Here is a 14,210-nt window from a genome sequence, read left to right on the forward strand (position 1 = left end):
TGTGAAGAATATAGTATTCAAACCCTGACATCACATACCAATTTTCTGGCCCAGGAAATTAGATTTGTTGTGTCTTGCTTACTTCTTTGTGAAATGTGTATATTGTGTTAGCCAAAAAGTTTGTTCTGGTTTTTCTGTAACATATTATGGAAAAACTGGAATGAACTTTTATGCCCAGCCCAACATTATTAGGAAATTGTAAGTTTGCATTCACTAATTAGTAGTTATTTACTTAATAATAAGTTGAAAAATATTGCTTAGTACTTCCAAAAACTACCTCTCAACCTGGACCCAACACACTGACAGTCACAAATACTAAAAGCACAGTCTGGCAAATGTTGTAGCAAAATGATGCAAAGTGGAGATACTGAGAGCTACTTATTACATTTACACTTTTTCAGTTCAGAATTGATAGTATGTTGGCATAAAGCAGAGCTGGTTGTAGTATTGGAGATACAATAAAATGGGACTACTAATTGATGATGACATTTTAACAATAAATTATATAATTTTTAATTTAAAAAATAAGTTGCAAAGATATTTCAGAGTTTTCATCACACCTCACTGTACATTGTTAGTGGGAATGCAAAATGTTGCAGCTGCTATGGAAAATGGTCTAGAGGTTTTTTTATTAAGTTGAAAATTGAATTGTACATGATCCAGAAATCCTGCTTATGGGTATTATCCTAAAAATTTGAGATCAAGCTTTCAAAAATATGTTAGCATTCCCACATTCACTGTAGAACCATTCACAATAACCAGGGTGTGGAAACAACTGAAATGTCTATAGACAGATAGTCGGATAAAATAATGTGGTGCATATGTAAACAGTAGAATACAATCTGATCTTTATAAAGAAGGAAATTGTGTAATATGTGACTACATGGATGAAACTTGAGGACATTATGCTATATTAAAATGTCAGTCATTGAATGACAAATACTGCATGATTCAACTTGTATAATATATCAGAATCAAGGAGTGGAATAATAGTTACCAGAAGCTAGTGGAGAGGGAAGCAGGAATTTACAAATCAATGGTTAAGAAGTTTCAGTTTAGCAAGACACACACAGTTGTACTGTACAAAATGATATGTGTAGTCAACAGTACTGTATTGTACACTGAATAATATCTTAAGAGGGTAGATCTCATATTGTGTTCTTACCACAGTAAAATAAAATATAAGAAAGAATTAATGGTATGTTATGATGACTAAAATTTAAATTTTATTTGGATTCCATCCGGTTTGTTTTTTCCCACTAATACACTCCTTTCTTTCTGAGATGTAATCCAGGGTACCATATTGCATTAGTTTTCACATCTCCTCAGTATCCTCTGGTCTGAAACAGTGTTTGACTCCTTTCTTGTTTTTTCTTGACTTTGACAATTCTAAGGAATATTGGTGAGGTATCCTAAAGAATGTTTCTGGATATGGGTTTACCTAATGATTCTGTTACATTAAACTGGAATTGTAGATTTTCAATATGGTTTTCTCACAGAGGTGAAGCTTTTCTCATGACATCATATTAGGGGTGAATGATATCCACATTACATCACTGGAGAAGACTACCTTTATCTTTTTCTTAATGCAGAGCTGGCCAAGTTTCTCTACTCTAAACTTGAAAACTGGATTTGAAATGATGTTAATAACAATTATTTCTATATTTTTTCATATTTCAAAGTCTACATTTCATGTTTATTAGGTGAATACTTATTATTTCAAAAGTTCAATGTCAAAATAGTAATTAATGTGATAGATGTGGTGGTGTAATTATCTTTAATGATTTAGAAGAAAATGAATCTACTGAAATGACACAAGAGACAGTGTTTTTACTAATTACATGGTTTGTGGCCCACTGAGTAATACTCAGTGGCTGACTTTATTTTTCTGGGCTCCAAAATCACTGCAGATGGTGTTTGTAGCCATGATTTTAAAAGATGTTTACTCCTTGGAAGGAAAGTTATGACCAACCCAGACAGAATATTGAAAAGCAGAGACATTACTTTGCCAACAAAGGTCCGTCTAGTCAAGGTTTTTCCAGTGGTCATGTATGGATGTAAGAGTTGAACTATAAAGAAAGTTGAGCGCCAAAGAATTGATGCTTTTGGACTGTGGTGTTGGAGGTGACTCTTGAGAGTCCCTTGGACTGCAAGAAGATCCAACCAGTCCATCCTGAGGGAGATCAGTCCTGAGTGTTCATTGGAAGGACTGATGTTGAGGCTGAAGCGCCAATACTTTGGCCACCTCATGTGAAGAGTTGACTCATTTTAAAAGACCCTGATGCTGGGAAAGATTGAGGGCAGGAGGAGAAGGGGACAACAGAGGATGAGATGGTTGGATGGTTGGATGGGTTTGGGTGAACTCTAGGAATTCGTGATGGACAGGGAGGCCTGGCATGCTGCAGTTCATGGGGTGGCAAGGAGTTGGACACGACTGAGTGACTGAACTGAACTGAACTGAACTGAGTAATACTCCAATTACAATTCTGTGTACTTCATATATTCATGGTCATGGGGGGAAATATAAGTCCCAGGGCTTCGCAGAATTTAGACTGTGAATTCAGCATTTAAATTTTTCTTTGTGTTTTTTGATACGTCTAATGTCCCTAGAAATAAAATGCCATTTTGTTGGCATGCTCATTGAAATATATTATCAATTTTGCAAGCCTAAATTCTTTTAATATCTTAAAGAAGGTTTGAATATTGAGAAGAAATATACCTGAGATTAATTAATCCAAAAAATAAATTCTCAGTAAATTAATCAAGAACATGTGGTTTAAGGTCAGTTTATGTTACTTTCTGTATCTTTCAAATTAAGTGGAAAAGATGGAGCTACAGCTCATATAGATTATTTCACAAACTATAGAGGATTCCTTTCTATGATCAGAGACATTTCAGTTTGCACTAATATGGCATGAAGTGGTTTTGACAATTAAGATTTGTATTACTGAAACTGGCAGCAATGAGCAATAGGGAAATTGCAAAAATACACAGAATTCTGTAATTCCATAAACCTAGTTCCAATTTGAATACAAACCTACCATTAATCCACTGATTTTCTCCAAAATCATTTAAAATTGCTAAGGTTGAACACCAAATCAATCTTTCAGTCTATTTTGTTATTGGTGTGAGTATTGCATCAATAAACTAAAACAGTGGTTCCAGTCTTCCTAATATACCAAGGTGTTGCTAATATTTTCAAATGTCAAAGGAGAGTCATTTATTAAAATAATCTGAACAATAATGGGCATTTACAATGTATCTGCCCAGTACCACTTGCTATTGGAAAAAAAATATTCTGATGGCACATTATTTATTTCTAGGGTTGTTTGTAGTGGATATCAAGCAGGTCTTCATGGAGCTGGGTCTGTAGCCTGATACTTGATCTAGACAAAACTAAGATGAAACAGACCATCCATCTAGTTTTACTGAAGTTTTATGTCTGTGTCTCGGGGTCATTCATTTTAAGGCATTGCAGCTCTTGCTTCCCCATCTTGTCCAAGTTTGCCTCATCATAGCAGAGATTTACTCATTGGTAGAGAAAATGTGTAATTTTCATTGTCTTTGAAAGCATTTTGCATAAAATTATTGTTGGTAAATATAATTATATCTTTCTGTTTCTCATAATATTATATATACTTTATATGATATATTTAACCACATATTGGTGGCTGAGGTGATAAAGAATCTGTCTGCAGTAAACCTGGGTTTGATCTCTGAGTTGGGAAAATCCCCTGTAGAAGGGAATGGCAATCCACTCCAGTATTCTTACCTGGAGAATCACATGGACAGAGAAACCCAATGGGCTACAGTCTGTGGGTTTTCAAAGAGTCAGACATAAGAGAGCAACTAACACTCACTTATAATTTTAGATATATATCAAAAAAGTTTAGCTGCTAAGTCATACTGGAGTGGGTTGCCATCTCCTTCTCCAGGGGATCTTCCCAACCTAGGGATTGAACTCAGGTCTCCTGCATCGCAGGTGGTCTTCTGCATTACAGGTAGATTATTTACTGACTCAGCCACCAGAAAGGCCCACAGCAATACTGGGGTGGGTTGCCATTTCCTTCTCCAGGGAATCTTCCCCACTGAGGAATCGAACCTGTGCCTCCTACATTGAAGGTGGATCCTTTACTGTTAAGCCATTGTGGAAGTCTTTTATATTAAAATAGATGATCTAAAATCACATTTAAAAATAATTAATAAAAGTTAATTAGCGTCATTAATGAATGAATCAATGTTAAACAAAATGTCAATATAAAAAGCCCAAAAATTATCCCAGGAGGCACTATAACCTTAATGGAGGTTTTGATGGAAGGTACATGATTATTTCATGAATAAGATTCTATAACTAATTTAAGCACAAGATAGAAGGCATGAACTAGTTACAACTTAAGATGTATGCCAATTCACAAACTTTATGGGTGCTTAATTCTTTAATATGACTAGAATATTAAAAAAATATATACTAAGATTTATATGGCACCTTTTACATATCATGTGATCTCCATGATCCTTAGTGTAACTGTTAGAACCATAACAAAGTACTCTGCTTCTTTTTGGCGTCTCAAAGTTTTGAGATTTACAATTTGTTTTGTGTTCCAAATTTATATTTTAGTTGTATATTGAAAATACTAGCTAAGGGCTAAATTTTAAATGATAGAATGAATAGTCTGTATTTTAGCGGTTGTCATAATTTATCATGCATCAGAAATCACCTGGAGGGTTGGATAAATCACAAATTGTGGGCTCCATTCCAGAGTTTTTGATTCAGGAAGTTGGAGATGGGGCTTTAGAATTTTCATCCCTGACATATTCTTAGGTGTCCCTGCTGCTGCTGGTTTGAGGACCATACCTGGAGAATATATACCAACTCCCCAGAAACATATGAAGCTTCTGCCTTCTCTGTTTCTCTTTTCTATTCATTTCTATTTTTCAGGAATAATGTTTGGTCCTTTGTTCAACAGTAATCATTCTGCTATCAGAAGGAAATCAGAGTATCATACCCACATTTATTCTCCTGCATTTTTCAGAATATCCAGAACTTCAGGTCCCATTTTTCCTTGTTTCCTTTTCTGTCTACATGGTCACCATGGTAGGGAATTTAGACATGATCATAATCATCAAGATCAATTCAAAACTCCACATGATCATGTACTTTTCTCTTAGTCACTTGTCCTTTGTCAATTTCTGTTTTTCTGCTGTAGTTACACCCAAACTGTTAGAGAATGTGATTGTGGAGGACAGAACCATTTCTTTCTCTGGTTGCATTGTGCAATTTTGTTTCGCTCGCCTATTTGGTGTAGCAGAAACGTTCATGTTAGCAGCGATGGCCTATGACCGCTTCGTGGCAGTCTGCAGCCCCTTGCTCTATGCCCCTGCGATGTCTCCGAAGCGCTGTGCTCTCCTGGTGCCTGGCTCTTACTCATGGGGTGTAGTGTGCTCCATGACACTCACATACTTTCTTCTTGCATTATCCTATTGCAAGTCTAGCACCATAAATAATTTTATCTGTGACCACTCTGTAATTGTTTCTGTCTCCTGCTCAGATCCCTATATCAGTTAGATGTTATGTTCTATTATTGCCATATTCAATGAGGCGAGCAGCCTGGTGATTACTCTGATGTCCTATATATTCATTTTTATCACTGTTATGAGGATGCCCTCTGCAAGTGCGTGCTGGAAAACCTTCTCCACCTGTGCTTCCCACCTGACAGCCATCAGCATCTTCCATGGAACCATCCTTTTCCTTTACTGCATTCCTAATCCAAAAACTTCTTGGCTCACAGTTAAAGTGACTTCTGTGTTTTACACAATAGTGATTCCTATGCTGAACCCTTTATCAACAGCTTGAGGAACAAAGAAGTAAAAAATACACTCACAAGATTAGTTTTCACAAAGTCACTTTGTCATGCCACCTAATATTCTTAGACTCATTATTCTATTTCTGAAAAAAAGCTGATTTACTATACTACAGATTGTTCAATTCTTGTAGTGAAATTGATGATTCAAATCTTTTAATAAATAAGCTTTTAGTTAATATACCTATGGCAGGATAACTTTTTATTGATAGTTGATTGTTGCATACATCAATGTTTAGTAAAATAGCTGTAAACCACATGTAAACCAAAACAAACAAAATTTTTGACTGTTTTTTGTAATATTTGTAAATTGCTTTTGAGTGAATTCAAATTTATTAAAAGTTTATGGGTACAGGGTGAAATAAGCTATTTTTTTTCTGCCTTAGCCAGTTGGCATGAACATCATAAGAAAGATGACTAAGGAGAAAGTTCAAGTTTCATGCAAAGAAGGCATTAAACTGTTTATGATTCCCTTTTCAAAACACAAGTCTGGGAAAATTAAAGACAGGAGGGCAATGTGGACTCCAAGAACTAATCAACTGAATACACAATAGCAATAAAATATGAGTAATCAACCAATAACACAATTATGCTAATCATACAATGACCAAATGTTGTCTTAGACTAATGTTTAGGCACGCATGACAGCAATCTAGAAAAGAAGACACCTGGAGTCAGCAGGGAGAAGAGAGCCTGATGAAATGTATTAGATTTTGTTCCCACTTTGGCCCCTGGTAACCCTGTTTCTTTATTATTTTTTTAGGGTTCAAACTAGTACATTCTGAAAACAATTAGGTACCATCAGTTAGAGTTCACAGCCCATGAAAAGCAATTTTATTTCATGTGTTTTGCTATTGATAATAAAAATGTCTTGTTGAACAAAACTTTTCAGTGATTTATTAATTAATTACTTTATTTTATTTTATTATTGGAATACAATTGCTTTATGAATTCTTTACCATATATAGTATAATTTTATATGTGTGTTTCCAAAGAAATGGCTTCCCTTGTGGCTCAGAAGGTAAAGAACCCACCTGCAATGCTAGAGACCTGGGTTGATCCCTGGATTGGGAAGATCCCCTGGAGATGGGAAAGGCTACCCACTCCAGTATTCTGGCCTGGAGAATTCCAAAGGGGTCTCAAAGAGTTCTACATGACTGAGCAACTTTCCCTTCCAAAGAAAAACTTACTCTCAGCTCATCAGATATGTGCAAGTCAAACATAAGTCCCTAGACTAATAATCATACTCCAGAGCTGGCTTAAGCAAATGTTTCAGCATATTGTAGCTTATAAAGAATCATTTGCTAATCATTGCATAATAAATGGTGGAAGTCAATTTCTATTCATGAAATGTATAGCCTGCTGACCAGCAAACAAAATTAAAATATCATTCTACTTTCCCCATGTTCATATCCTTATTTTATTACAAAAGCTTTTCCAGTAATCAAGGCAATAGAATACTAGACTAATAGGGTACGAAAATGGACTCAAGTGTCTCTGGTAATTTAAATTTCAAAAATACCTGTTATTATAATTCAATAGAGAAATTATAATTTTCTATAAAGAAGGCTGAGATAATAGAGTATCCACATGGAGGAATAAGCTCTAATTTTTATTTCAGAGCATACACAACTATTAACATGAATGAAATGAAATGAATCGTTGCTGTTGTTCAGTCACTAAGTTGTTTCCAACTCTTTGCCACCCCATGGATTGCAGCTCACCAGGCTTCTCTAGCCTTCACCATCTCCCAGAGTTTGCTCAAACTCATGTCCATTGAGTCAGTGATGCTATTCAACAATCTCATCCTCTGTTGCCCCCTTCATCTGTCCTCAATCTTTCCCAACATCAGGATCTTTTCCAAAGAGTCAGCTCTTCTCACCTGATGGCCAAAGTATTGGAGCTTCAGCTTCAACATCAGTTCTTCCAATGACTATTCATGGTTGATCTCCTTTGGGATTGACTGTTTTGATCCCCTTGCTATCCAAGGGACTCTCAAGAGTCTTCTCTAGCACCACAATTCAAAAGTAACAATTCTTTGTCACTCAGACTTCTTTATGGCCCAACCCTCACACCTAAGCGTGACTACTGAAAAAAAAACATAGCTTTGTCAGCAAAGTTATGTCTGTACGTTTTAATACACTGTCTAGGTTCGTCATGGTTTTCCTTCCAAGAAGTCATAGATGAATGAATCATAGATGTAGACATAAAAATCAAAACTAAAAAATTTAGCATAAAACAAAATATCTTTCAAAACTTGGGGTGAGAGTTTTTTGAAAGAACATAAAAATTATGGATCTTTAAAAAACAATAAAAGGAACTCCATTACCATTAAAAATATTTGATAAAAGTCTTTTAATCATAAATGACACCATTAATAAAATGAAAATATAAGCTATAGACTGTGAGTAAATATTTGCAAAACTTATATTTGATCAATTATTTCTATATAAAACATACAGGAAGTCTTTATAGTCAAAACAACAAGAAAAAAAAAAAACACTTAAAGGTTTGATGAACTATCTGAGCACACATTTGACAAAACAAAACACACAAACCATCGATAAACACATGAAAAAATACTAAGCATCATTAGTCATCAATGACATTCTTATTAAAGTTACAACTTAAACCACAAAGAGAAACTACTGTACTCTATTTAGAATAGCTAATATGAATAAGAGTTTCAAATCTTGGTGAAAATGTGGGACAACTTGAATGCTTATGCATTTCAAATAAGAATACAAGGTTAAATAACTTTGAAAATACTTTAGCAGTATCTTATAAAGTTATTCAAACACTTCCCAGACTATTATGCTATAGAAACTGTGATAGAAGTTGAAATCTCTAAGTTGGTGGGCAATTTGTTGTACAGCATGGAAAACTAATATCCAACAAGGTTGCTAACTCTGGGTGGCTAGAGTGTAGATATTGGCTCAAAAGTTAGTCCAGGGTACAGAGGTGTCAGAAATGGGGGAAGATGCATTGTGGACCTCAAACTTATCTCAGTGAAAGAATAGCCATGATGACTTGTGGGATTTTGGATTAACATCACACTATGTACAATAATTCTGTGCCTGATGGGAAACAGCCTCTGGTGTGTTATGGCTTCCTGGTAGAGTCTGGCAAGCATTAGTCAGGTTGTCAGGAGCCTAGGGAAAGCATTTGTTGTTGTTGTTTAGCCAGTAAGCTATGTCCAAATCTTCTGCAAATACATGGATGGCAGCCCACCAGGCTCTTCTGTCCAATGTATTTCCCAGGCAAGAATGCTGGAGGGGGCAGCCATTTCCTTCTCCGGGGTTTCTCCCCGACCTCAAGGATAGAACCTACATCTCCTGCATTTCGGGCAACTTGTTTTTTACCGCTGAGCCACCAGGCAAGTCAGTGGATCTAATTGTGTGGCATTTCAGTGTAGTGAAACCAGTGGATTGACTGATACTCAGAGGTTTTAGAGATTTAAACATTCACCATTCATCACCAAGATGCATTCAGCATTTTTAAGAGATTATATGATTTAATTGTATTAATATAAGCTTGGAAGTGTGTTTAGCTCATATTTAGAAGGAAAGACAATTTAGTTTCAATAAAGAATATCATTGTTTCTGCAGACAACAATATTCATTTAGGTTAGGCAATAAAACCAGAGACCAAGTTATGTTGTTCACACATCTCAAAACACATGGCATTTCATACACAGAATGGGACAGAAAAATCATACAGTAAATAAATATAATAGCAGTTATTAATATCTCTGAAAGATTAGCTTATTTATCTTTCATTTTGGATTTTACTGTAGTCACCATGCTTTTTTATTCAGTTCATGTATTTTTCTATAATTATTTTTTAAAGAAATCCATGAAAGAGGCTATTGAGGCACTATCTCCAGTGATTTAGAAGAAATTACCTTCTTGCAAATTGCCACATAGAAAAGCATTCCAGCTAATTTCTGGATGTGGGGTATAAAAAGAAATAGCTCAAGAAATACTTTCTGGGGTCTAAATCCCCAAGGTCATGGAAGCATACATAAGCCCTACATTTTGTTCATAGGAATCAGATTCAGCTTCCAAATCTCTCTCTCTGTCTCTTCCTTTCTCTGAGTTTTCCTGGATATTAAGAAAGAATTATATTCCAGCCCCATTAAATTTTTGTGGGCTCCTGCTACATTAACCAACTCCTTAATATTTTACATGATATTTGAATTCAGAGTGGGAACTCCCCTGGAGACAATTAATAGTAGAAACAGGATCTTCAGGTGAGTTGGTTTCAGGTGGAATGTTCTATCGTGTTTCTTTTCTCTCCTTTGGGGAACTCTGAGATCCTGAAACCTCTAAAGCAGTGGACGCTCTTTGTCAGTCTTTGTGTGGTGATGTCTCTTGAGTCGATTTTCCTGAAGGCTGAGCTTTGATCTCCTCCTCCTTCACTGGGGTATCATCCTGATTTTTGCTCTGAGGATATCCACATTGTGCTTAGCAGAATAGTCACAATGAAATTTTTAAAAATATTATAATGCCTGAGAATTCCTCAACACCTCAAAACTGAGTTGAAAGAAGGTAACAATCATATGTAGATAATAATAATGAACACCATAATATACAATTCCATTTTTCTGACAGTAATGTCTGCAGGTATGTCAAGGGTATAGGAAATATGGTTGAAGTGAAAAGGAAAAGTGTCCTTATGATAGTAATTTTCATGAAATATTTTGTATATTGTTCATCACTGCATCAGTATCTAATAAAAGAGGAAATTACAGGCATTATATTATAAGAATAGTGACTTGATTAAAGAAGGTTGAAAATTGAAGAATATAGCTAGGATAAGGCTTTATGTAAAACTGAGCAGAGAAATTTAGACTTGATAAATTAGTTGATAGGGAGAAATTAAAGTTTTTAAGAGACAGAAACTGTCATAACAGATAAAGTAATCAAGAAGAAATTAATTTTCTCACAGTTCAGGGTAGCACCACTACAGGGAAGTTGGTTAAACCTAGGTGACCATGAGATTAAAATTGGATGATTAGTAAGAGTCAGATAATAAAGAGAAAACAAAGGGGAAACAGAGACAATTTATTGAAGGATAGTGATTGATGAATTAACATGAACAGGGCCAAGAGGAAATTCAGAAAAAAAAAGTTGAGCTATTCTTCCTGCATTTTTGTTGCTGCCAAATTTGGACCTTGACCTGTTTCTTAGATTGTTTAAAATAATATGTGTTTAAAAATAATACCAGTTATTCAGAGCATTAAGAATTAAAAGGGATGAGGGTGGGAAAACTCCACAACTATCAGACTTTGTACTAATTATATTAATGTCATTTCCTAACTTAATATTTATACATCTATAAAATATACATTATCATGTCACTATTACTGATAAAGAAGTTGAGGCTCATAAAATCTGAGTGAATCACCAAAGATCATACAGTGAATGCCAAAGCTTGCAACTGAATTTAAATCTACGTTTCCAACTCCTTGCTTCTTTCATTGTGCCAGTCTGTGCCAGTGCTTCATTCTGTCTGTCACTAACTCTTTTCCACTCCCCAACCATTCCCTTTTCTGCATATAGGAAATACATTTTTTGAGTGTCAAAAGTACCACAAAGCTATTCAAGAAATAATGAATTATTTCTCCCTTCACATGGTCAGACAAAACTAAAATTGCATCTGTGTTTATGAGAGTTGAACTAATAGTCCCTTTATTAATCTGAGTATTTCAGATGTGTGCTTGTTATTGGTTAACTTATTTTAAAATATTTGCTAAATAAATATACTTCTGTTGCTATAAACTGCTTATCAGTACAAGATGCTTTTGCTTTCTCAAAATAATGTATACAAATAATTGTATAACTCAAGGCAAGATTATCACCTGTGTTTTTTTTTTATTTTTATTTTTTTTCACCTGTGGTTTTAATCAAACTCAATATTCCTGTCACCAGAAGTTTAGTGGGTCATAATGTAACTTTGTGTTTATTACTGTATTATCAGATTTTCTTGAGAAACAGTATAGAATATGGAAGAGTTGAGCAAAATGTATTTTAAGCTACTCTATAATTCAGATATTCTATAAGCATTTAATGCTATAATATTCCTAATAAATTTATTAGATTGAAAATATTGATAGCAAGTTAAGAGATATTGATCAAATAATTTAAAAGACTATGTTGAGAGCATCAGTGGCACTCACTATGTGAGACAAATGATAAATAGTGAAATAGGAAAGAAAACAAAAGTGAGGGTACCACAAATTATAATACAGCTCCATTACTTTACCAGGTGGCTGTATTGAACACAAGCCAATAATCTTAGCAGCAAACTGGAATCACTGGAAAACTTGAAGATAGAGCTTTATTTCCCTCAATGTCCATTTATGTTTTTCAAAATGTGAAAATTCTTGTGGTGACTCATGACCTCTGCCTTTTCGATGATCTTCAGTTTGAACATAATGATAGAAGTATTACTGCCTCTAAAAATATTACTCCTCCTGCTTTTTAAAATAAATTTGAGTGCTATGTTTTCATTTATTGTTATGTTACTCCCATTACACAGCACAGACCTTGAGAATGATGGAACTGTGAAAAACATGTTTTTTCTATGACATTATAGAAGATATTTCTCTCTGACTCTAAACTAAATTCAATTTCTGTCACTCATGGTCACTTCAAACCTAACTCATCACCAGCAGGCTGTGTTAATTCAAACAAGTTTTTTAACTCATATATGCTTCCATTTCCTTTTGTAAAATATGAAACTGCTTGTTTTGAAATTCATAAATCTTATTTAGTGCTCAAAACTAATGTACCAATATTTTAACACGATGTCTGACACACAGTAAATATGATATCCATGGACTATCATCATTGTTATCATTTTATTATCACTATTTCAGATTTTCTCCAACAACAATTATGTGGTTTGCTGAAGGAAATCAGAGTGCCAGAACCACTCTCTTAGGCTAAGAGAGTGGCTAAGCCACTTAGGCTAAGCCTTAGCCACCCTCTTAGGCTTCTCAGAATATCCCGACCTCCAGGTTCCCTTGTTCCTGGTTTTCCTCACCATCTATGCAGTCACCGTGGTGGGGAACCTGGGCATGATCACCATCATCAGGATCAGTCCCAAACTCCACAGCCCCATGTGCTTTTTTCTCAGTCACTTGCCCTTTGTTGATTTCTACTACTCCACCACAGTTACACCCAAACTCTTGGAGATTTGGTTGTGGAAGACAGAACCATCCCTTTCACGGGATGCATCATGCAATTCTTCTCGGCTTGTATGTTTGTAGTGGCAGAGGCATTCTTGTTGGCAGTGATGGCCTATGACCGACTTGTGGCCGTTTGTAAGCCTCCACTCTCTACACAGTGGCCATGTCCCCAAAGCTCTGTGCATCGTTAGTGGCCTGTCCCTACACGTGGGGTGTAGTCTCTTCCCTGTCACTCACCTATTTTCTCCAGACATTATCCTTCTGTGGGTCTAACATCATAAATAATTTCTCCTGTGAGCACTCTGTCATTGTCTCTGTCTCCTGCTCTGACCCCTTCATCAGCCAAGTGCTCTATTTTGCCATTGCCAAATGCAATGAGGTGAGCAGCCCGGTAACTGTCCTCACTACTTATATTTCCATTTTTGTCACTATCATAAAAATGCCTTCTGCTGGGATTCGCCAAAAAGCCTTCTCTACTTGTGCCCTCCCTCCTTTTGACCACCATCACCATGTTCCATGGGACTGTCCTGTTCCTTTATTGTGTACCCAGCTCCAAAAATTCATGGCTCATGGTCAAAGTACGTTCTGTATTTTGTACAGTGGTGAGTCCCATGCTGAACCCTCTGATCTATAGTCTCAGGAACAAAGATGTGAAAGAGAGTGTCAGGAAATTAATTAATCACTTAATACAATTTAGTTGAAGATCTGTATGTCCAAAAGAAATTTGATCTATTATGTACTGTTGATTAAATCTTCTTGTAGAGATGATGACTCAAATTATGTAGTCAGCTCACTAGATCATAAATTTAGAGTCGTAAATTGGCTATTTCATCTTTTAGTTTCTGTTCAGTTCAATGTCAAATAAAATAACTGTATATCATGTGTAAAATGATGTGTGTTGTGGGTGTATGAAAAGTGAAAATGTGAGTTGTTCAGTCATGTCTGACTCTTAGCCACCCCATGGACTATAGCTTGCCAGGTTCCTCTGTCAATGGAACTCTCCAGGAAAGAATAATATAGTGGGTAGCCATTGCCTTCTCCAGGGGATCTTCCTAACCTAGGGTTTGAACCTGCATTTCCTGCATTTCAGGGAGATTCTTTACCTTCTGAGCCACCATGGAAGTGATGTGGATGAATATTGTCCCCCAAATAGC

General features: G+C 35.7%; 2 pseudogenes; both read left to right on the forward strand.

The window, feature by feature from the left end:
- The first annotated feature begins 4,299 nt into the window (after positions 1 to 4,299).
- LOC133047046 (olfactory receptor 5D13-like) lies at positions 4,300 to 5,922 on the forward strand (annotated as a pseudogene).
- Positions 5,923 to 10,476: 4,554 nt separating this feature from the next.
- LOC133047047 (olfactory receptor 5D13-like) lies at positions 10,477 to 13,757 on the forward strand (annotated as a pseudogene).
- Positions 13,758 to 14,210: the final 453 nt, after the last annotated feature.

This window comes from Dama dama, chromosome 26 (assembly GCF_033118175.1).
Source record: "Dama dama isolate Ldn47 chromosome 26, ASM3311817v1, whole genome shotgun sequence".
NCBI classification, from domain to species: Eukaryota; Metazoa; Chordata; class Mammalia; order Artiodactyla; family Cervidae; genus Dama; species Dama dama.